This window comes from Helianthus annuus, chromosome 17, assembly GCF_002127325.2.
Source record: "Helianthus annuus cultivar XRQ/B chromosome 17, HanXRQr2.0-SUNRISE, whole genome shotgun sequence".
NCBI lineage: Eukaryota > Viridiplantae > Streptophyta > Magnoliopsida > Asterales > Asteraceae > Helianthus > Helianthus annuus.
Window position 1 is genome coordinate 182,387,131 of NC_035449.2, and position 22,442 is coordinate 182,409,572.

At 37.1% G+C, this 22,442-nt stretch overlaps 1 non-coding gene across 1 annotated transcript; it reads right to left on the minus strand.

Annotated features, from left to right (window-relative positions):
* Positions 1-15,054: 15,054 nt before the first annotated feature.
* On the minus strand, positions 15,055-15,161 carry LOC118489657. Its single transcript, XR_004887674.1, has one exon. It is a non-coding gene; the product is annotated as a small nucleolar RNA R71 (small nucleolar RNA).
* Between the last annotated feature and the right edge of the window lie 7,281 nt (positions 15,162-22,442).

Here is a 22,442-nt window from a genome sequence, read left to right on the forward strand (position 1 = left end):
AAATTTATCTATTAAATTTGTGCTTTACTTATTAAACGCTATATTGATTATTGATTTCTTATAAGTGAACTTTTTTATTGTTGTCTTAGAAACTATACCACACACAAGAACACTGGGGTGGCGGCGCAACTTGTTGCCCGTCTACCTTCTGTTTGATGTAACTTGGTAAGTATGAATGAAATAAACTGGGAATCGGTGAATAAAATAAGTGAGGACACACTATGAATATTATTATTGAACGAAACCCACACAAAATACAAAGACTCTAACCATCTATCTACAAAATTATAACACTTGCTCAACCTAATGTAGGCCCAAGTGTTGAACATCAAGCCATAACTTTTCTGGAGGCCTATGAATTATGATCCATGTACGAAGGGAGATTTACAAAACGACCATAACTTTGGCTACGGGTCTCCGTTTTAGGCGGTCAACCAGTCAAACCGAAGCTTGAAACAAGGAGCACGTCGTGCCAACGACTCGGAAGGGGGCCTTATCCAAGTTTCGGTTCAAAAAATGCATTCTGGTGGGAGTTATAGTCACTTTTATGTTTTTTTTTTCATATTTTATGCATTTTGTTTTTGGGCTTGTGTTTGGGCCATGGACTTTCTATAGTCCGTTTTGAATTTCTGTTCTTATTTATGTTATTCTCATTTAATTCGGATGGTCATTCATCGATTTTGCAATAATCATTTAACCATTTCAAATTCTCTGTCTTTTTGGTTGGATTTGGGGGTTTGGGAAAGATTATCATAGGTATTCTCAGAATCAATCAAGGTGATCAATTCTTGATTATCATTTCACATGCTACATCACTACCCTACCATATAAAACTAAGAGATAAATATATATAAATAAACACATACTTATATTTTCCTAAGAAACTAAATCAAACTTTTGGTTCTGCTCTTCTACTTCTTAGTTCTTAGTTCTTAGTTCACTAATTCAACCTCTTATCAAGATTACTTTCATCATTCTAACCTCTTAATCTTGATTTTTTTACCTCCTAGATCTTGAATTCTCAACAAGACACGTCTTTGTTCCACCAACCCGTTCATCATCCTTGACATTTTGCACCAAACAAAAGTAATCATAGATTGCTTTTCATGCCCTCTTCCTTGGATTGGCTCTTGCAACGTCTCTTTTCTGTTATTTTTTTTCCTGCCTGACACAAAACCAATGCCTTCCAAAAATACAAGCAATTTACTTGTTTGTTTTCTTTTTTCTCTTCATACCTTGCTTTGTATCTTTTCTTTTCTTCTCCTCAAAATTCAATCTACCTATTTGACTTGCTGCCAATTGTTGAAATATTGGATTAGGCAAACTTGAATAACATGCATGGTTTTATGTAACTAATCACTAGTTACATTTCAACTATTATTACCAACAAAGACCACATTAATTGTTTGTTGCCCTTTTCTTTTGCTTCCCCTTCATAACTTTACCTGTTGTTCTCTTCTATTCCCCAATTACGATATGCCTTGTTCCCAAACTAAATAGATAAGTTAAACTGATTTACACCGGTCTTCAATCATTCCTCACTCTCTTACACCATTTGAATTACTCAAGTTTCCGATCATCTATACAACTCTCCAAAAGTTCTTCAGATAACTTTTTTATCAACAGTTCTCCTAAATGCACCTACCACAAGTGATCACACTGTTCACAGTCGCGATTCTTCCCCACTAGCATCACACCACTATTCGCCGCACCCTCACATGTTTCAAATACTTAGCGCACTACTTATCTGTATCACATGTATTGTTCTTGATCTATAACATATCATTAACCATGTAGCATGAACCAAGCGTAGGTTCTTCAATGGTCCAAATAGGTTCCTCTTTCTAATGATCAATCTCTCACAGATTGACCAATGGTCCAAATTGCTTCCTCTTTCTGATCTTCCTCTCCTTAGGACTCGATTGATCCACAGCCTCTCAGTGAGTATGAGCGCTAGCTAAGCCACCAATTACTGACCCAAAATCATATATCACACAAAAGAAAACCGTGATTTGATTAGTAATTCAAGTCATGATACCACAAAAACTATTATTAAATGAAAACCACACAAAATACAAAGACTCTAACTATCTATTTATGCTAAACATAAAACATGCTCCCTAAGCTGCCTTATAAAACTAGCAGATAAACACATCATACTAAATAAATACTAATTTAATGACTTGATATACTTTCCTGATAAATTATTCCAAAGTTTTGGTTAATTTAGCCCTTCCACCTCTTGCCTCTTATCAAGATCACTACTACGCTTCAATTCTCACATGTAAAGAGTAACAAATAACTCAATTTGATCTAAACCATAAGATTATATAAGTCATTTTGAGCCCTAAGGGACATAATTTATGACCATTTACATCTATTCTTTTTCATATTCCATATGGTCTCAAACTTGTTGCTGACTCTAGTGGGTTTCATGGGTTAATGTAACACCCATGCTATTAATAAGCGGTTTTCGCTTAATTTACGAAAATGAACATGTAATTAGGATTACATATATATTGAAAAATACTGGTTAATTAAATCTTTTACAATTTAAAAGTTTACAACATAATATAATTAAATTCGTCATTTAAAAGTAACAACGAAATGGTGTGCGGAAGCTTGTATCTTGATCGTGTTGGGTCCTTCATTGAGCTTGATCATCTTACGGCATCAAAGAGGTACCTACATTTCATAATCATGAAATGATTTTAGTTATATTATGCTTATAACCTGTCTAAACATGTCCGTAAATTGAAATGAACAACAAATAACACGTTTGCCGGCTTTTGGGTCCTCGCGGGCCGCGACGAAGTCGCCCTCTAGCCATCGCGGGCCACAACTTCTGTCGCGTGACACGACTTCTGTCGCGTGACGCGATGATATCAGAATGGGGGTGTCGCGCGATGCGACGCCATGGTTTCGAAAGTAAGTTATTTTTCTTTGAGCTGCAGATTCCCAGCTCAATTACTCAAACTTATAATTTACAAAAACGCGCATATCTTTCAATCTAGATGTCCATTTTACCTGATTCTTTTTCCTACGTGTCCGTAATTAAAGTACGGACCCGTTTACCATCGTTGTTTGTATTAAAAACCGGTTTATAGGCAACTAGTCTATAAATCCCTTTTCCTATTATTCGACCTGTTCAAAATTACATTGCGATAATGTTAACAAGATGTCGTTTCAAACATTTCCTACCCATCCCGTGCTTATCAAGCCATAGCATTTTCAATCCCATTACGGGGTTCGCGTACGCATTTACATTCACCGATTTATGTGTATCTTTCTAATCACTTAATCCACATTTAACTTCTTAGTTTATTTTGACCCGTTTAGTGGACTTTTAAGCATTAAGCATCAAACTCCCTTTTTTTCTTTCGTACCTCGCATTTCCATACTAATTAACTAATTAGCTTCCACCACAACTATTTTTTGTGGTGGATTTCCAACATAACTAATTAGGAACCCAAAATCCCAATCTCAGGAACCCAAAATCCCAATTTTAGGAACCCAAAATCCCAATTTTTCTTTCGTACCTCGCATTTCCACCATAACTAATTAGGAACCCAAAATCCCAATTTTAGCCTTCGACTAGTCATTTTATGCAAATGACCCATTTCTAGGCATTCGACCCACAAAGGTTTTTGCCTATAACTTTTATATGTATCTAAGGATTTCATAATCAATAAACAAGTTCCTAAACAACCTCTAAGGGTCGTTTACCCGGTTCGCCCATTAAGGGCTTTTTGGTCAACTTTCAGCCCTTCATTTACTACAAGGGATTCACTAATTATTTGACCAAAATTCGCTCATAACTATAAACCTATTTATGCGTACCTGGCTCGGGTCAACATATAGACCCGATTTATACCTCGCTTAAATTATCCCATATTCTATGGCGACGCAATTATCAGAATTGCTAATCACTCTTGTTGACATAAGACTTAACAACCACATTAGTCGATTTTGTCAAATGGCGTTATCAGCACCATTTGACCCGTTTGGCCTATATGACCAAACATTTACTTATATATCAAAACCATGGTTTTTAATTACCAATTTTCCCATCCGACCCATTTCGGATTTTTCTTTCAATAGATCCCTTTCCTTACTTATTTAGCCCATTTTGGCTTATGCCATGGGTATCCTTTTAGCTTCGGTTTACATTAGTTGACACTTGACTAAATTTCCATTTTTACCTCTTTTCTCATTATTAGTTACACTATAAGGTAACCTTAACGAAATTTCATCATTTCTTCGTCATTACGTGACTGAATTACCGTTTCGTCCTTTTTACCATAAACCATGGTTTTCATAAATTTTGTATATGTTCCGACTCGTATCAATCGCATCGGATCCATATTTCCAATATTATCTTTCTCGAGTTTATAACTTATAAAATAAATAAGTATTCAACAAAAAGGTGTAAGTTTCACTTACCTTTCATCCATGCCACACTTTTCTTTCCGTACTTGCTCTGTTTATCCCGCTTCATCCACAAGCTTCTACCTAGCTTGTTAAACGTCAACTATCATATAATATTCACAAGGTGGTTAGGTTAGTCGTTCTAGATCATAATCTTTACGCCTTACGAAACTTTATACTACTTTTCTTACCGATCTCTATCATAGGTCGGTTTGACTTTTTAAGAGTCAAGCCGCCTTATAGCATATGAAATTTAGCAACTAAGTTTGACAAACTTATGTTGGCGTTCCGCCCTTTACTCGATGGCTCTATTCTTAGGCCACCAACTGAACTAATATTTAATCCGAGTTCATGCTATTTTTAATATTAAGTTATCTTTGCTCTCAATTATTAACGTTACATTATTCTTTCATTACGCAAAAATCTACGGGTTTTCATCTCTAGATGAAACCCGTTTCATCATGTTATTTGGCATTCATCCAAATATCTATTTTAATCAAGTTCTATCTACGAACTAGTAGGTACCCAATTTCACTTAGGCATTTGGCGAAATTCGTATACTTCTTTTATCAAGTTCATGGTTATCGTTTTATCCAAGTTTTAACATCGAATTCAAACCTCTATGTCTAGTGTATATGAACATCATCTAGAACTATTATTACAACAACAAATTTCACATATTTATCATCACTTTTCAAGTGCTCATCATAGTACCATAAAACCCACTTATCACCTACAAGGTCATTAGTTAAATCTCTAGTTTTATGGCACTATTTTACTAAATTCACATCTAGGGTTCGTTCCTAGACTCATAGACATCACAATTTCACTATAACATTCATATTTCATACAAGAATTTCATTCATTCATGATTAACAAATTTCACAAGTATCATCAAAATATAAATTTCGACATACCTCTTGATTCACATGATTAGGTGATCATTATTATGTGTTCAGATCCGAATTCGGGCTTCAATTAGCCTTTCAATTTGAATGAATAACTGAACTAGGGTTCTTGACTCCATGGGAACCTTCTGGTCGATCTCTACACACACTCAGTGTGTGTGTGTTGTGTTATGTTTTATTTTTATAATTCCATTTTCAAGTTGTCCAACTTTGATCCCTCATATTTTGGCTAATTATTAAGTTAGCGACAACTTAATTCTTTCTAACACTATTCCCACTTGTTAACTAGGTTAGATATTCCTAGGTATCTTAGTGGGTTCAGGGAATTTATGACTTAGTTTATTTTAAGTCCCGTTAACTCAGGCCTTTTATCAACTAAATTTTCCTTGAAAGGATTTGTTCAACTTTTATTTAATATTAGGTTTATTTAATTAAATCCTAATATACATCGAGTTTACTTTTACTACTAACTTTTACCCGCTCTTTAGTATTAATGGGGTTTAATTACTAAACCCGTTTTCGGGGTGTTACAAGTCTACCCCCCTTAAAGAGGTTTTGTCCACGAAACCTTATTTACGTGGTTTCTTTAATTTTGGCCTAAACGAACTTAGTTTCGTTTCCATTCGAGCATTGCTCGTTTTTATCACTTGTAATATCGAGTCATCTTTTAGCCACTCGGTTATCTGATGTTGTCAATACATTATCTTATGCTAATCTTATTGAGACAAGCGCTTTATTCAGTTATAATTACTATTTTGACCTTAAATGGTCTTCGCGGTTAGACTTACTAGCCGCCGGTAACCTTATATTTCGCCATTTGGGTATGCTACATTGCCATCATCGGCCTTTTGCGTGTCTATGATTTCATATCTTGTAACTCACGTTAAAACGTGGTTATATTCTATATTGCTTTTGTGACCGTGATCTCCTCACGTCATGTTTAAGTTTATGTCGACCCTTCATTATCGAAAATCGTTCTTTCAAGTGTATCGTTTTTAAACCCATCGGTGTTTACATCCTTTAATACTAACCATTTCCAAATTCGTCTCATAATATTCATATCTTGTTAAAACGTCGTTTCTTACTAAAACTGATTTTTAGCTTTAACGTTTTATCTTTAACTTACGTCATTTACTCATATCAAGGAAATTGACAATCAGTAATTTATTCTTTTCCGTTCTCGTTTTACACGGGGAATAATAACCAGTTCCCTCGCTTTATACTATTGACCCATAGGTTATTTCACTTAGCCTAGTAGGCTATTTCTTTAGATTTTCACCTTTTTACCTTATTAAGGTGAGACCCTAACCGTTCGTTTCTTTCTATTTGTGACCAAGGGTCTTTTTGGTCCCGTAGACCTTAACCGTAGTCTAAGGCTTTATTCGTTCACTTTCAAACCAGTTCTCCGACGTTATGACTCTTTACGTTATTTACACATCGGTTTGTTCTACGCTCACCGTTTCTTGTTATGTACTTGCACTTCTTTACAACCCATTACCCGGGTTCTTTAATCTTAATGTTTTTAATGTCTATAACCCTTTATATCGGTTTATTAATATTTCACACGTTTTATTTATTCGGTTCGTGCTTACTTACATCAGCAAGTGTCATCCTTTATTAAATTCGTTTGACTTGTTCGTGTGAGAATTCATCACTTATGAATGTCAAACTTCATTCTTTGTTCAACCCGTTTAACTTTAAAATAGTTGAACGTAATTTATCAAAATTTCTATTTGCAGTATCTTATCGTCTTTTAGTCATGACTCGAAACCCGAGTCTTTTGACTTTCCTTTCACGTTCCCGTTTCTCAGTCTACGCATGTGGTTAAATCCTTACCCATCAACCGGATGTTTTACCGAAGTCGGTTATCATTGCAACCCTTCCCGTATGCATTAAGACTTCACTTTGATTTATTTGGTTGTCTTAGCGAAATCCATCTCTTTTATTCAACTATGTCTTTTATTATTTATCCGACCATGGCTCTTTCGTCCATAATGACTTATTTTCAGGAATTTTCCTTAGGTCATTCATTTATATCTTCATTTACATTAATCTTTGTCCCTTCTCTTGGGCTCATTATTCTTATGTAATACGCTTTCATCATCCGACTTGCGTTTACATTTATTATTAAACATCCTACTTATTTGATTCATTTGGGTATCTTTTTAATTTTTCGCATTCATCCCATCCTTACCACATCGGACTTAAGTGTGTCCATCATAAGAAGTTCAAGGTATCATGTGTTCACCACTTACTTGGCCAGAGTAAGCGATTCACACCTGACACACATGACCTTTTTATAATTTTCACATCACGCACCATGTAAGTAATACCTCTATTTATTTCTCTTGGAAACAATATCCTGGATAGGTATTCTATTCAGGTTTTTCCAAGTTTTTAATCTACATATGCAACAGTTAGTCTCTACATATTTGTTGCATATTACTATTCGTGCAATTTAAAATTAAAACGTGCACCTGGTAAATGCTTGCCCTTATGGGCTTTCCTTGCCATAAACTTACTCGCGACCGTTACGCGATTTAGGTCCTTGATGAGCATGCTCTGCTTGTCATACGTTGGACCGTTCCTTTGTCAGATCCGCAATTTGTTAAACTCCCGCTATCTTCGGATGCGAGTGTCCTTCAACTACAACATTTATAAAAATTAGTAATTTCGACATTAATGAACGCCCATATTATAATACAAGGCTTCCCCACTATATCTGTCGACACACGTAATTTTGTTGACTATATTGGTCCTTTATCGATTTAATTTGGGTAACGTGTATTACACGATGCCCCTATGTGTTGTTCACAATACTTTAATCATTTTAAACTATTAATATACATGTAGTTACCGGATTTGCGATCAAGCCTCGAACCGAACACTTTATTCTTTTTAACCTTGAGCCCTGATTACCAACTTGTAACACCCATGCTATTAATAAGCGGTTTTCGTTTAATTTACGAAAATGAACATGTAATTAGGATTACATATATTTTGAAAAATACTTGTTAATTAAAACTTTTACAATTTAAAAGTTTACAACATAATGTAATTAAATTCGTCATTTAAAAGTAACAACGAAACGGTGTGCGGAAGCTTGTATCTTGATCGTGTTCGGTCCTTCATTAAGCTTGATCGTCTTACGGCATCAAAGAGGTACCTACATTTCATAATCATGAAATGATTTTAGTTATATTATGCTTATAACCTGTCTAAACATGTCCGTAAATTGAAACGAACAACAAATAACACGTTTGCCAGCTTTTTGGGTCCTCGCGGGACACGACGAAGTCGCCCTCAAGCCGCCACGGGCCGCGACTTCTGTCGCATGATGCGACGATATCAGAATGGGGGTGTCGCGCGACGCGACGCCCTGGTTTCGACAGTAAGTTATTTTCCTTCATGCCATAGCATTTTCAATCCCATTACGGGGTTCGCGTACGCATTTACATTCATTGATTTATGTGTATCTTTCTAATCACTTAATTCCATATTCTATGGCGACGCGATTATCTGAATTGCTAATCGCTCCTGTTGACATAAGACTTAACAACCACATTAGTCGATTTTGTCAAATGGCGTTATCACCACCATTAGATCCGTTTGGCCTATATGACCAAACATTTACTTATGTATCAAAACCATGGTTTTTAATTACCAATTTGCCCATCCGACCCATTTCGGATTTTTCTTTCAATAGATCCCTTTCCTTACTTATTTAGCTCATTTTGGCTTACGCCATGGGTATCCTTTTAGCTTCGGTTTACATTAGTTGACACTTGACTAAATTTCCATTTTTACCTCTTTTCTCATTATTAGTTACACTATAAGGTAACCTTAACGAAATTTCATCATTTCTTCGTCATTACATGACTAAATTACCGTTTCGCCCCTTTTACCATAAACCATGGTTTTCATCAATTTTGTATATGTTCCGACTCGTATCAATCGCGTCGGAATCCATATTTCCAATATTATCTTTCTCGAGTTTATAACTTATAAAATAAATAAGTGTTCTACAAAAAGGTGTAAGTTTCACTTACCTTTCATCCATTCCACGCTTTTCTTCTCGTACTTGCTCCGTTTGTCCCGCTCCATCCACAAGCTTCTACCTAGCTTGTTAAGCGTCAACTATCATATAGTATTCACAAGGTGGTTAGGTTAGTCGTTCTAGATCATAACCTTTTCGCCTTATGAAACTTTATATTACTTTTCTTACCGAACTCTATCATAGGTCGGTTTGACTTTTTAAGAGTCAACCCGCCTTATAGCATATGAAATTGAGCAACTAAGTTTGACAAACTTATGTTGGCGTTCCGCCCTTTACTCGATGTCTCTATTCTTAGGCCACCAATTGAACTAATATTTAATCCGAGTTCATGCTATTTTTAATATTAAGTTATCTTAGTTCTCAATTATTAACGTTACGTTATTCTTTCATTACGCAAAAATCTACGGGTTTTCATCTATAGATGAAACCCGTTTCATCATGTTATTTGGCATTCATCCAAATACCTATTCTAATCAAGATCTATCTACGAACTAGTAGGTACCCAATTTCACTTAGGCATTTTATCCAACACCTTATGGGCGAAATCCGTATACTTCTTTTATCAAGTTCATGGTTATCGTTTTAACCAAGTTTTAACATGGAATTCAAACCTCTATGTCTAGTGTATATGAACATCATCTAGAACTATTATTACAACAACAAATTTCACATATTTATCATCACTTTTCAAGTGTTCATCATAGTACCATAAAACCCACTTATCACCTACAAGGTCATTAGTTAAATCTCTAGTTTTATGGCACTATTTTACTAAATTCACATCTAGGGTTTGTTCCTAGACTCATAGACATCACAATTTCACTATAACATTCATATTTCATACAAGAATTTCATTCATGCATGATTATCAAATTTCACAAGTATCATCAAAATATAAATTTCGACATCCTCTTGATTCACATGATTAGGTGATCGTTATTATGTGTTCAGATCCGAATTCGGGCTTTAATTAGCCTTTCAATTTGAAGGAATAGCTGAACTAGGGTTCTTAGCTCCATAGGAACCTTCTGATCGATCTCTACACACACTCTGTGTGTGTGTGTGTGTTGTGTTATGTTTTATTTTTATAATTCCATTTTCAAGTTATCCAACTTTAGTCCCTCATATTTTGGCTAGTTATTAAGTTAGCCACAACCTAATTCTTTCTAACAATATTCCCACTTGTTAACTAGGTTAGATATTCCTGGGTATCTTAGTGGGTTCAGGGATTTTATGACTCAGTTTCTTTTAAGTCCCGTTAACTCGGCCCTTTTATCAACTACAATTTCCTCGAAAGGATTTGTTCAACTTTTATTTAACATTAGGTTTATTTAATTAAATCCTAATATTCATAGGGTTTACTTTTACCACTAACAGTATTTTACCCGCTCTTTAGTATTAACGGGGTTTAATTACCAAACCCGTTTTCGGGTTGTTACAGTTAAGCCTCTAGCGGATGGTCTCACATATCGTCTATAAAACTAGCTTCCAATCTGCCTAGTTGGTAGAAACATTGAAGTAGAATCTAATCAATCAATGGTAACTCACCAATAACTGCAGTACCAGTTACAGAGTGATCAACAGTAACTAGGTTATTGCAAAACTAATCATTACCAGCAACTAAGTTAAGCTAAGTAATTGACATTCTTTCACGAAGCATTGTATCATTTAAACAAATGTTGTCAATTGTGATGGTTCTCTACTTACACAAAGACAGTCTTTGTTTATTTCGGGGGCACACGTTTCTATAGCATAAATTACATACTCATTTTTGAGTCCTTGTGAATTATTTTATTAAGATTATGAGATTTATATCAAAATACTTTACTCTAAAATTTAATTATTTGCATAATTCAAAGAGATAATCCAGGACCTAGACTACTCACAATACCATTAAGACTTACATATAGTGCTTTAACTATAAAAGGTATGAAAATGCTTGCCACATTGGTAGAGAGCTATCACTCACTTGTCCCTGAAAAGTGTGTAATTGTTTCATTTGACCACTTTGATTAAAATAATGTTTGAATTCAATATATAAATAAAAAAAATAAGAAACAAGTAGTGATGTGTCAAGTTTCATCAGCTTTCATAATTAAATGGATTTGATTTTGATGGGCAAGCTCGTCAACACACAAACGCCCCCGCCCATAACATCTAGGTTATGCCCCTTGGGGCTGGTGTTTCACGCTCAATCTGGTTTACTTTGCTTCACACCATTCATTTTGGGTTCATATTCTTTGGTGTACTTCACGCAACGTTCATTCTCCCCATGATATATCATTTTGTGAATACAAAATTTCGATCATTTTAGGCTAAGAGTCATTAGCGGTTCAATATTAAAGTTTGTGTTATAGTGTCTACAAATTGATATCCGGACATACTTGCTCTAGTACACTACGACCGGTATACTTTCCAATTGTTTGTAGTTTAGTGGGTATTCCCTTTTAAAACTTGTATTGAATAATATAATATATAATAGTGTTATATACGTTCGCGAAATCGTTTTAGCCGTTGAATTCGATATAATAATAAAATTATATATAAAAGTGTTATATACGCTCGTTATAACGTATTTACCGTTGAATTCGATATAATAATAATAATATAGCATATAACATTGTTATATACACTCGTTATGCCGTATTCGCCGTCGAATTTGATATAATAATAATAATATTATACATAATAGTGTTATATACGCTTGTTAAACTGTATTCTCTGCCGAATTCGATATAGTAATAATATAATATATAATAGTAATATATACGCTCATGATAACGTATTCGTTTTCGAATTCGATATATAATATAATATATAATAGTATTATATATGCTCGTGATACCATATTCGCCGTCAAATTCAAATTCGATAAAATCATAATATAATATAATATATAATTGTATTATATACGCTGGTGATACCGTATTCGTCGTCGAATTAGATATAATAATAATATAATATATAATATTTTTGTATACACTTGTTGCAGCGTATTCGCCGTCGAATTTGATATAATAATAATAAAATATATAATAGTGTTATATACGCACGTTATACTGTATTCGCCATAAAATTCTATAAATAGTAATATTATAAATAGTAGTGTAATATGCGTTCGTTATACCGTATTCCGTGTCGAATTGCATATAAATATTATATATATATATATATATATATATATATAATAGTGTGTTATAAGCCTGTTATACTGTATTCGCCGTCGAATTCGATACAATAATAATATAATATATAAAAGTATTATATACACTCGTGACACCATATTCACAATCGAATTCGATAAAATACTAATAAAGTATTTAATAGTATTATATACACTCGCGATACCGTATTCGCCGTCTGATGTGCACAAAATGCAACATATAAATCTCATCAAATGAGGCGTAAAACTAACCCTTTTTTTAGTACTAATGTTGGAAAAAGTGTGTTTTGGTCTTCCTTTTGTATTTTCAGGAATAAATGAGCTCAAATGAACAAAAGAAGCAAAAAAGACAGCTAAATCTAACATAAATACAAGAAAAGGAACAAACGTGGCATGCCCGACCCCCCGACAACATCTTCCCAAGCAAAAACAAGAAAACAAAAGGCTGAACACACCCCGTACTCAATGAGCACGGGGGCGTGCCCAAGTGTCTGCAGAAAAGACAAAGTTGTAGAAACTTCTATCACCCACCACGGGGGCGTGCCCACAGGACACGGGGCTGTGGTCAACTCTAAGATTCGCAGAATTTGAGGAAATCTTGATAGTACAGATACGCTTCTGCACACGGGGTCGTGCCCAGGGGACACGGGGGCGTGGTCAACTAATGCAGCCAAAATGCAATTAATGAAGAAAGTGAAGAGAGATGGACACGGGGTCGTGCCCATTGGACACGGGGCCGTGTCCGAGCTTCTGTTCAGCCTATAAATAGGAGTGCTTGGCTCACTTGCAAATCATCCCTTGGCACACCACCTCTCTCACACTTCACCCACCACCATCACAACACCATCATCCACCACCATCATCCATTGTCCATCATAGAGTGTGTGAGTCGTCTCGGGATCCAAGATTGATCGTAAGAGTTCTTGACAATCAAAGGCCATGTTTGCCTAAGTCTTTTACATCACTTGGTGAAGACAAGCATTTAGTGTAATACTTTTTATTTTTAATCTTTTCGCACTTTTTATTTGGTTATGTATAAATGACTTTAATAACTAGTTTTATATGTTGAAGGTGATTCTTCCTTATCACTTGTCCGTGGTATCTTGGCATTATTTTACTGTCTATATAAAATAAAAGATTTTCACCATTCATATCTCCACGGTCTATATGGAGATATGTTGGCTACCTGGTCGGGGGTTAAGTGAATGGGTTGGTAAGAGTCTTGCCATTGTTCAGTGTATAGATCCTGCAAGGGACCTGTGTCAAATTTAGTAGGACCTCCTTCAATACCCAATTGTATTGGATGGCGGGGGTCCAAACTCTTTGATCCCCTCATATATAAACTACTATTAAAACTTTAACTCGGCTACTTAGGACGGTATCCCTCCTGACTCAGACTACTTAGCCGAAGGTAACATCACCTTCAAAAGAGGGGCCTACCACATTATGCATTAATAACTTAATTAATTATCTTTCAATACTCCGACCCTTTAGAATTGTATCCTTGCTGACTCAAACTACTGGGTTGAGGGTAACGTCACCATCAAAAGAAGGGGCCTACTACAATAACTAAGATAATCTCTTAAAAATTTGCAAAAGTGCGGAAATAATCAAAGGTTACACTAAAGGCGAGTCGGATCCAAGTGATTCATCTTGTCTATCTGTTTTTATTTTATTTTTATTTTTCAGCATTTTATTTAGTTTTATTTTTCTAGTTTAAAAAACCTTTTTCTAACTTTTCTATTTGATTAGACATTGAGGATAAACCAGTACTAAAAGCTCTTGTGTCCTTGGACGACCTCGGTATCTTACCAACACTATACTACGCTCACGGTATCTTACCAACACACCCCAGTAACAGGGATCCAGAAAACAATCACTGTATCTCCGACCACGGGCCGTGTTCAGCTGAACACGGGGCCGTGGTGAAACTTCTGACCAACGTTCTTTTTTTTTATTGCAGGACTAGGAACCCAGGCGCCACATCTGAACTCTCCACGTAGTGTATGAGCTCCAGTTCTAGTAGAGACGTAAAAGAACCCCTAGACGAACCCGAGCGCTTTCTAAGAAAAAGAGTTAAAGCTAAACACCAAGAGAAAGTTTCAGGGGACCCACTTCCAATGGCGGACCAACGTACCCTCATGGATTACCTACGACCCACCGTAGGTAATCTCGGCGCCGCTATCAATGCATCGAATGTCGAAGCAAACAACTTCGAACTTCGCCCACATTTGATACAAATGCTTCAGAACTCCGCAACCTTCCATGGGCTTGCGGACGAGGATCCCCATCTACATATTACGAATTGCTTAGAAATATGTGATACCTTTCGGATCAATGGAGCATCAAACGACGCCATCCGCCTTCGAATGTTTCCATTTTCACTAACAGACCGAGCTAAGGCTTGCCTTAATGCCCTCCCAGTTGGCTCGGTAAACACCTGGGATGAACTGGCCCAAAAATTTCTATATAAGTGTTTCCCTCCTGCTAAAACGGCTAAACTAATGACTGAAATTAATATATACTCACAAGAGGATGGGGAATCCTTATATGAAACTTGGGAAAGGTTCAATGAGCTACTAAGAAAGTGTCCTCATCACGGTCTTGCGGTATGGCAACAAGTATCCACTTTCTACAATGGTTTGTTGCCACACTCTAGCTCCGGGGGACTTTTAGGTAATCGTCGCCCAAATGAAATATATAATCAAATTGAGGAAATTGCTCAAACCAATTTTCAGTGGCACACCCTCCGAGGCAATAAATCTATTACCCCAGGCGCCCATAAGGTCGATGAAAGCACTTCTTTACAAGCCCAAATCGAGGCCCTTTCTTCAAAAATCAAAAAGCTAGAAATGGCAAAAACAGCCTCGGTCATGGCTTATGAAGGGTGTGGTGGGCCACATGAAAATTGGAGTTGTATGAAAGAAGTAGATGATCAAACAGAGTCGGTAAACTACATTGATAATATACCTAGGCCGTCGGGTCCTCCAACGGGTACCTACAACCAAGGATGGCCAAACCACCCTAACCTTGGTTGGAGAGAACCCGGCAATGGTAGTAACCAACAAAATCCAAACCAACGAACAAACTTTCAACAACCAAGAATTGAGTCACAAAATTTCTCTCAACAACAAGGTGGACGAGAAAGGCTTGAAGATACTATATCTCGCCTCATCTCCGACACCGAAAAGAAAATCTCAGATCGATTTCAACAATTGGAATCGAATTTTAGAAATCAACAAGCTAGTATTCAAAACGTTGAAAACAATTAAATAAAATAGCTCAAAATTTCTCCGAGAGACCACAAGGCGCGTTACCAAGTAATACCGAAATCAACCCAAAGGCGCAAGTACATCTCATCACCCTAAGAAACCGTACCGTGGGTCCCGAAGAGGCTCCATTACCGCCAAGCGAAAGAAGCTAATCGAGCCAAGCCGCAACTCCACCCACGCCCCAACAAGAGAAAGCTTCTCCACCAATTCAAGAGCCTACTAAGACTCCTCCAGTTCCATACCCCGGTCGGCTAATTCGTCAAAAGACCGATGAGCAATTCGCAAAGTTCGAAAATTTACTAAAACAATTGCATGTTAATATTCCATTTATCGAAGTCCTAACTCAAATGCCTAAATATTCAAAATTTATGAGGGACTTCCTCACTCATAAAAGGAAAATTGAATCATTGAAATTAGTTAATTTAATCGAAGAATGCTCTGCCTTACTACTCAACAAACTCCCGCAAAAGAAGCTTGACCCCGGAAGCTTCACAATTCCTTGCTCGATTGGGGAATCCCCCATTCGTAATGCACTAGTCGATCTCGGGGCAAGCATCAACCTCATGCCCTCATCAATGTTCAATTAACTCGGCTTAGGAAAAACAAGCCCTACAAAAATAAGCATACAACTCGCCGATAGATCCGTCAAATATCCACAAGGTGTTGCTGAAAATCTATTGGTCAAAGTCGGCGAATTTGTCTTTCTGGCCGACTTTGTCATACTAGATATGGAGGAAGATGCCGAAGTACCACTCATCTTAGGGAGGCCATTCCTAGCTACGGCCCAAGCAGTGGTAGATATGAATGATGGAACACTAACATTGAGGGGATTGGGGACGAGGAAATAAAGTTTGGGGTTGGGAAGAGAGTAGAAGACGAAGACCCGGTCAACTACATGAAGGTCATTGACTCAAGTTTGGATGATGCTCTCTGACGGTGTAGCATGGGATGCAAAACATCCCACTTGGGTAACATATGACCAGGCTTTGGGTCTAGCCAAGGACCCTTATAAACGTGGCGCACCACGGAGGCATTCCGCGGAACTATCCTTACTTTAGCTTAGATTAATTTTTATGTTTTCTAGTTTAGTTTTAAATTTTCAGGAATAAAACACACTCAAGATGGTGAAGGATAACAAGGGAAACTTGCACCAGCACCCCATGCACGAAAATAGGACGTCCCGAAAATTTTTCTTCATTACAGCAAGTTCAGCAGGGGCCGTGCCCACCCAACACGGCCTCGTGCTGCACAGTCTGCAAGAAATGCCCAGTTCAGGTAACTAGACACGGGGCGTGCTCACTGAACACGCCCCCGTGCCCAGGCTTCTGTTTCTTTTTCTCAATTTTCGTTACTGGCGATCTGAACACGGGGTCGTGCCCGGTCACCATGGGGTCGTGTTCAGTCGCCCAGTAACATAAATTTTTGCTTTTTCACACCTTTTACACATTCAATCAACCTAAAAACTTATTTTTGGGACACATTGAGGACAGTGTGTAATTTAAGTGTGGGGGGGGGGGTGCTAAAAACTTGAATTTTTTGCAAGTCCTAATCACAAGCCTTACACAAAACTCTATCTTACCAACACTATACTATGCTCACGATGGGTGCACTTGCCCATATGTGTGTTTAGTGTTAGTAAATATCGTGTTTTATAAATTTAAAACTTGGTTAAAAAAGTGTTAAAAGGCTTAAAATATAACTAAAATTATAAACACACCGACACACATCGCCGTCGAATTCTATATAATAAGATAATATATATGATAGTGTTATATACGCTCGTTATACCGTATTCATCGTCGAGTTCGTTTATAATAATAAAATAATATATATATATATATATATATATATATAATAGTTTTATATACGTTCGTTATACCATATTCGCTGTCGAATTCAATTTAATAATAATATAATATATACTTGGGTTATATACGGTCGTTATACTGTATTCGCCGTCAAATTTGCTATAATAATCTAACTTATAATAAAAGACTACAAATAATGTCACATGGCATTCTCTCCTTCAACCTCGTAAATTTTATTTATAATTACTTAATAAATTTCTTTTAATATTAATATTAATAACTAATATATAGATATAATTTATTTTTATCCTTATCTTTATCTAAGATTAATAAATAAATTCAATTTTGCATTTTCGACCCTTTTTTTTAATTTTAATCCAAAGTTTTTCATCTTTTGCAATAAATTCAATTTCGGTCCACCATACTTATCATCTTTCCCAAGTTTTTCATTTCGGTCTAAATTTTGTGAGTTAATGCACCGCAACGTGCATGTGGGGTTTGATGTGAGTAAAATGCAACATATAAATTACATCAAATGAGGCATAAAACTAACCCTTTTTAAGTACTAATGTTGGAAAAAGTGTGCTTTTGTCTTCCTTTTGTATTTTCAGGGTTAAAAGAGCTTAAATGAACAAAAGAAGCAAAAATGCAGCCAAATCCAATATAAATACAAAGAAAAGGAAGAAACGTGGCATGCCCGACTCCTCGACAGCATCTCCCAAAGCAAAAACAAGAAGAAAGCTGAGCATGGGGCTGTGCCCAGCTGAGCATGGGGCTGTGCCCAGCTGAACACGGGGCTGTGTCCAGCGGACACGGGGCGTGTCCAACTCAACACGGGGTCGTGCTCAGCGAGCACGGGGCAGTGTCCAGGATGGTCAGCCTTGGCACAAAAGACAAACCTGTAGAAGCTTCTATTGCCCACCACGGGGCCGTGCCCAGCGGACACGGGGGCGTGGTCAGAGTGCTGCAGGTGCATTTATTGTAATTGCGAATTATAATTAATGAAGAGAGAGAGTGTCAGACGGGCACGGGGCCGTGTCCAGCGGACACGGGGCCGTGCCCAGGCTTCTGTTCAGCCTATAAATAGGAGTGCTTGGCTTCATTTCAACTCATCCCTTGGCACACCACCTCTCTCACACCTCATCCACCACCCACCACCACCATAACACCATCATCCACCACCATCATCCATTGTCCATCGTAGAGTGTGTGAGTCGTCTCGGGATCCAAGATTGATCGTAAGAGTTCTTGACAATCAAGGCCATGTTTGCCTAAGTCTCTTACATCACTTGGTGAAGACAAGTGTTTAGTATAATACTTTTTATTTTTAATCTTTTGCACTTTTTATTTGGTTTTGTATTAATGACTTTAATAACTAGTTACTTATGTTGAAGGTGATCTTTCCTTATCGTTTGTCCGTGGTGTCTTGGCGTTATTTTACTGTCTATATAAAATAAAAGATTTTCACCATTCATATCTCCACGGTCTATATGGAGGTATGTTGGCTACCTGGTCGGGGGTTAAGGGAACGGTTTGGTAAGGGTCTTGCCCTTGTTCAGCGTTTAGAGGTCCTGCTTGGGACCTGGGTCAAATTTAGTAGGATCTCCTTCAATGCCCATAGGTATTGGATGGCGGGGATCCAAACTCTTTGACCCCCTCATAAGTTAACTACTATTAATACTATAACCCGGCTATCTAGGACTGTATCCCTGCTGACTCAGACTACTTAGCCGAGGGTAACGTCACCGCCAGAAGCGGGGCCTACCACAATTTGCATTAATAACTTAATTCATTATCTTCCAATAATCCGACCCTTTAGGATTGTATCCTTGCTGACTCAAACTACTGGGTTGAGGGTAACGTCGCCTTCAAAAGAGGGGCCTACTACAATAACTAAGATAATCTCTTAAACAAGTGCAAAAGTGCGAAAATAATCAAAGGTTATACTAATACACGTGTCGGATCCAAGTGATTCATCTTGTCTATCTGTTTTTATTTTATTTTTATTTTCAGCATTTAGTTAGTTTTTATTTTTCTTAGTTTAAAACATTTTTCTAACCTTTTTGATTTGATTAGACGTTGAGGATAAACCGGTATTAAAAGCTCTTGTGTCCTTGGACGACCTCGGTATCTTACCAACACTATACTACGTCCACGATGGGTGCACTTGCCCATATGTGTGTTTAGTGTTAGTAAATATCGTGTTTTATAAATTTAAAACTTGGCTAAAAGTGTAAAAAGGGCTTTAATATATATCTAAAAACATATATACACTAACACGCATCAAGTTTTTGGCGCCGTTGCCGGGGACACAAGGATTTTAAGAAAGCTTAAAATCGACGGCCTAATCAGTTTTCAAAACCTTTTTTAAAACGCGCGCATTTTTCTGCATTTTAGTTTAGTTTTGCATTTACAGTAGCCTGAACACGGGGCCGTGCTCACTGAACACGCCCCCGTGCTGCATATTTTTAGTTAGATACCCAGATACAGAGTCTGAACACGGGGCCGTGCTCACTGAACACGCCCCCGTGCTCAACGTGACCAGTAACTTTAATTAAAACGCCCAGATACAGACCCTGAACACGGGGCCGTGTTCACCCAACACGGGGCCGTGTCCAGCTTCTGTTTCCGTCTTATTTTTGTTTTCTGGTCCCGAGACTCAGTTGTGATCTGTTGAGTGATTCTTATGGATCAATACTCAAGAGGTTACAACTACACCTATGATGAGGATGATTATAGGGGTAATTATTGCACTAATTGTCGTAACGCACGCTCGGTTCAATATAATAACTCATATCAACCATCCAATTCATACAACCATTATGAGGAGCCCAGGTACGAGCCATCAACTTCATACACATCCTATGAAGACCAAAGGTATGAACCTCCTCCCTCATACTCATATTTTGAGGAACCAAGGTATGAGCCTTCATACTCATACTTTGAAGATTCAACATATGAGCCACCACCTTCATACTCTTATTATGAGGAACCATGGCGTGAACAGCCCACCTCATATGAGTACTATGAAGAACAAAGTTTCGACCCTTATCCATCATATACTTACAATGAAGAACAATGGTGTGAACCATCTACTTCATATGAGTACTATGAGGAACCAAGGATCGAACAACCGGATTCAAACTTTGAGGATCCAAATTCTTTCAATCTCACCGAAGTAACTAATAGGATATTGGAACACATTAAAACTATCGAACGTTGCATAAAAGAATCTCGCGCAAGGGAAGAGGAATCCCGCGCAAGAGAAGAGCTAAAAAATGATAATAACGTAGAGATAGTTGAAAGTGTAAAAATGGAAGAACAAGAAAGTGAAAAACTGACACATGAGTTAAACAACGAAAATGGTGAGTCCGATAATGTTAAAATTCAAAAAGAGTCTAATTTTGAAGAAATTAACCTCTTGTCACCTACTTTCGAAAATCATTGTTTAATAACCCCTCATGCCAAGTTTTTAAAAGAGTTAAACACTAGTGCTAAAATCAAAGACTTAGTAAGTGTTAAGTTAACTAATGATCAAACCTCGCTAATAAAAGAAGATCCTTTTGAAATTAACATTACACCGGTTCCATGTTTCTTTCAAAATTCATTTATTAGTAACATCACTATTGATAAAGATCTTTGTGTTAACATAATGCCTAACTACATTTTTGAAAAATTAAGTATTAGTGATTTTACTCCACTTCAAATACCCATTTTTCTATCCGATCGAAAAGTGATAAAATCAATTGGTGTAGTTGAAGATGTTTTGGTTCACACAAATCAATTGGTAATCCCAACCGACATTGTCATCCTCGATGACGCTCCTTTAGTCTTGGGAAAACCTTTTGTACAAACTCACAAAGCTTTGAAAAACCAGAAATTCAACAATCTACCTCTTCAATTAGGGGCATTCAAAAGGAGCATAGATCTTGAGCGCTCAATGAAATATCCTTTTGGAAATAATGACCCCCTAATTGAAGATGAGCCTGAACCACCCGATAAGGAGGGTCTAGCCAAGGACCCTTATAAACGTGGCGCACCACGGAGGCATTCCGCGGAACTATCCTTAGTTTTAGATTAGTTTAACTTTTACGCTTTCTAGTTTAGTTTTAATTTGCAGGAATAAAACACACTCGGGATGGTGAAGGATACTAAGGGAAGCTTGAACCAACACCCCATGCGCAAAAACAGAGCCTCTCGACAACTTTTCTTCATTACTGCAAGTTCAGCACGGGGCCGTGCTCACCCAACACGCCCCCGTGCCCAAAAATCTGCAGAAATGCCCAGTTCAGGTACCTGGACACGGGGCCGTGCTCACTGAACACGCCCCCGTGCCCAGCCTTCTGTTTACTTTTGGTACTGGAAGTCTGGACATGGGGCCGTGTTCAGCCAACACCACCCCGTGTTCAGCTACCCAGTACCATAAAATCTTGTTTTTAACCCACTTTTACACATTTTAATCAACCGAAAAACTTATTTTTGGGACACATTGAGGACAATGTGTAATTTAAGTGTGGGGGGATGCTAAAACCTTGAATTTTGCAAGTCCTAATAACAAACCTTACACAAAACTCTATTGGAACCGCTAATCACCCCAAATTTTTTTCAAAAACTTTTCATTTTTTTTACTTGTCTTGGTTTAATTTGGGAATAACAAGTTCTAAAAAGGTTATATTTTTATAAATTTACAACCGATAGCGTCGTGATAAAAAGAACCAAATAAGAAGATTATGAAACGGCATGACAATCTTAGTTAAAATTTGATTATATATACTTGATCACATAAAAACCCATTCCCACAAAAGT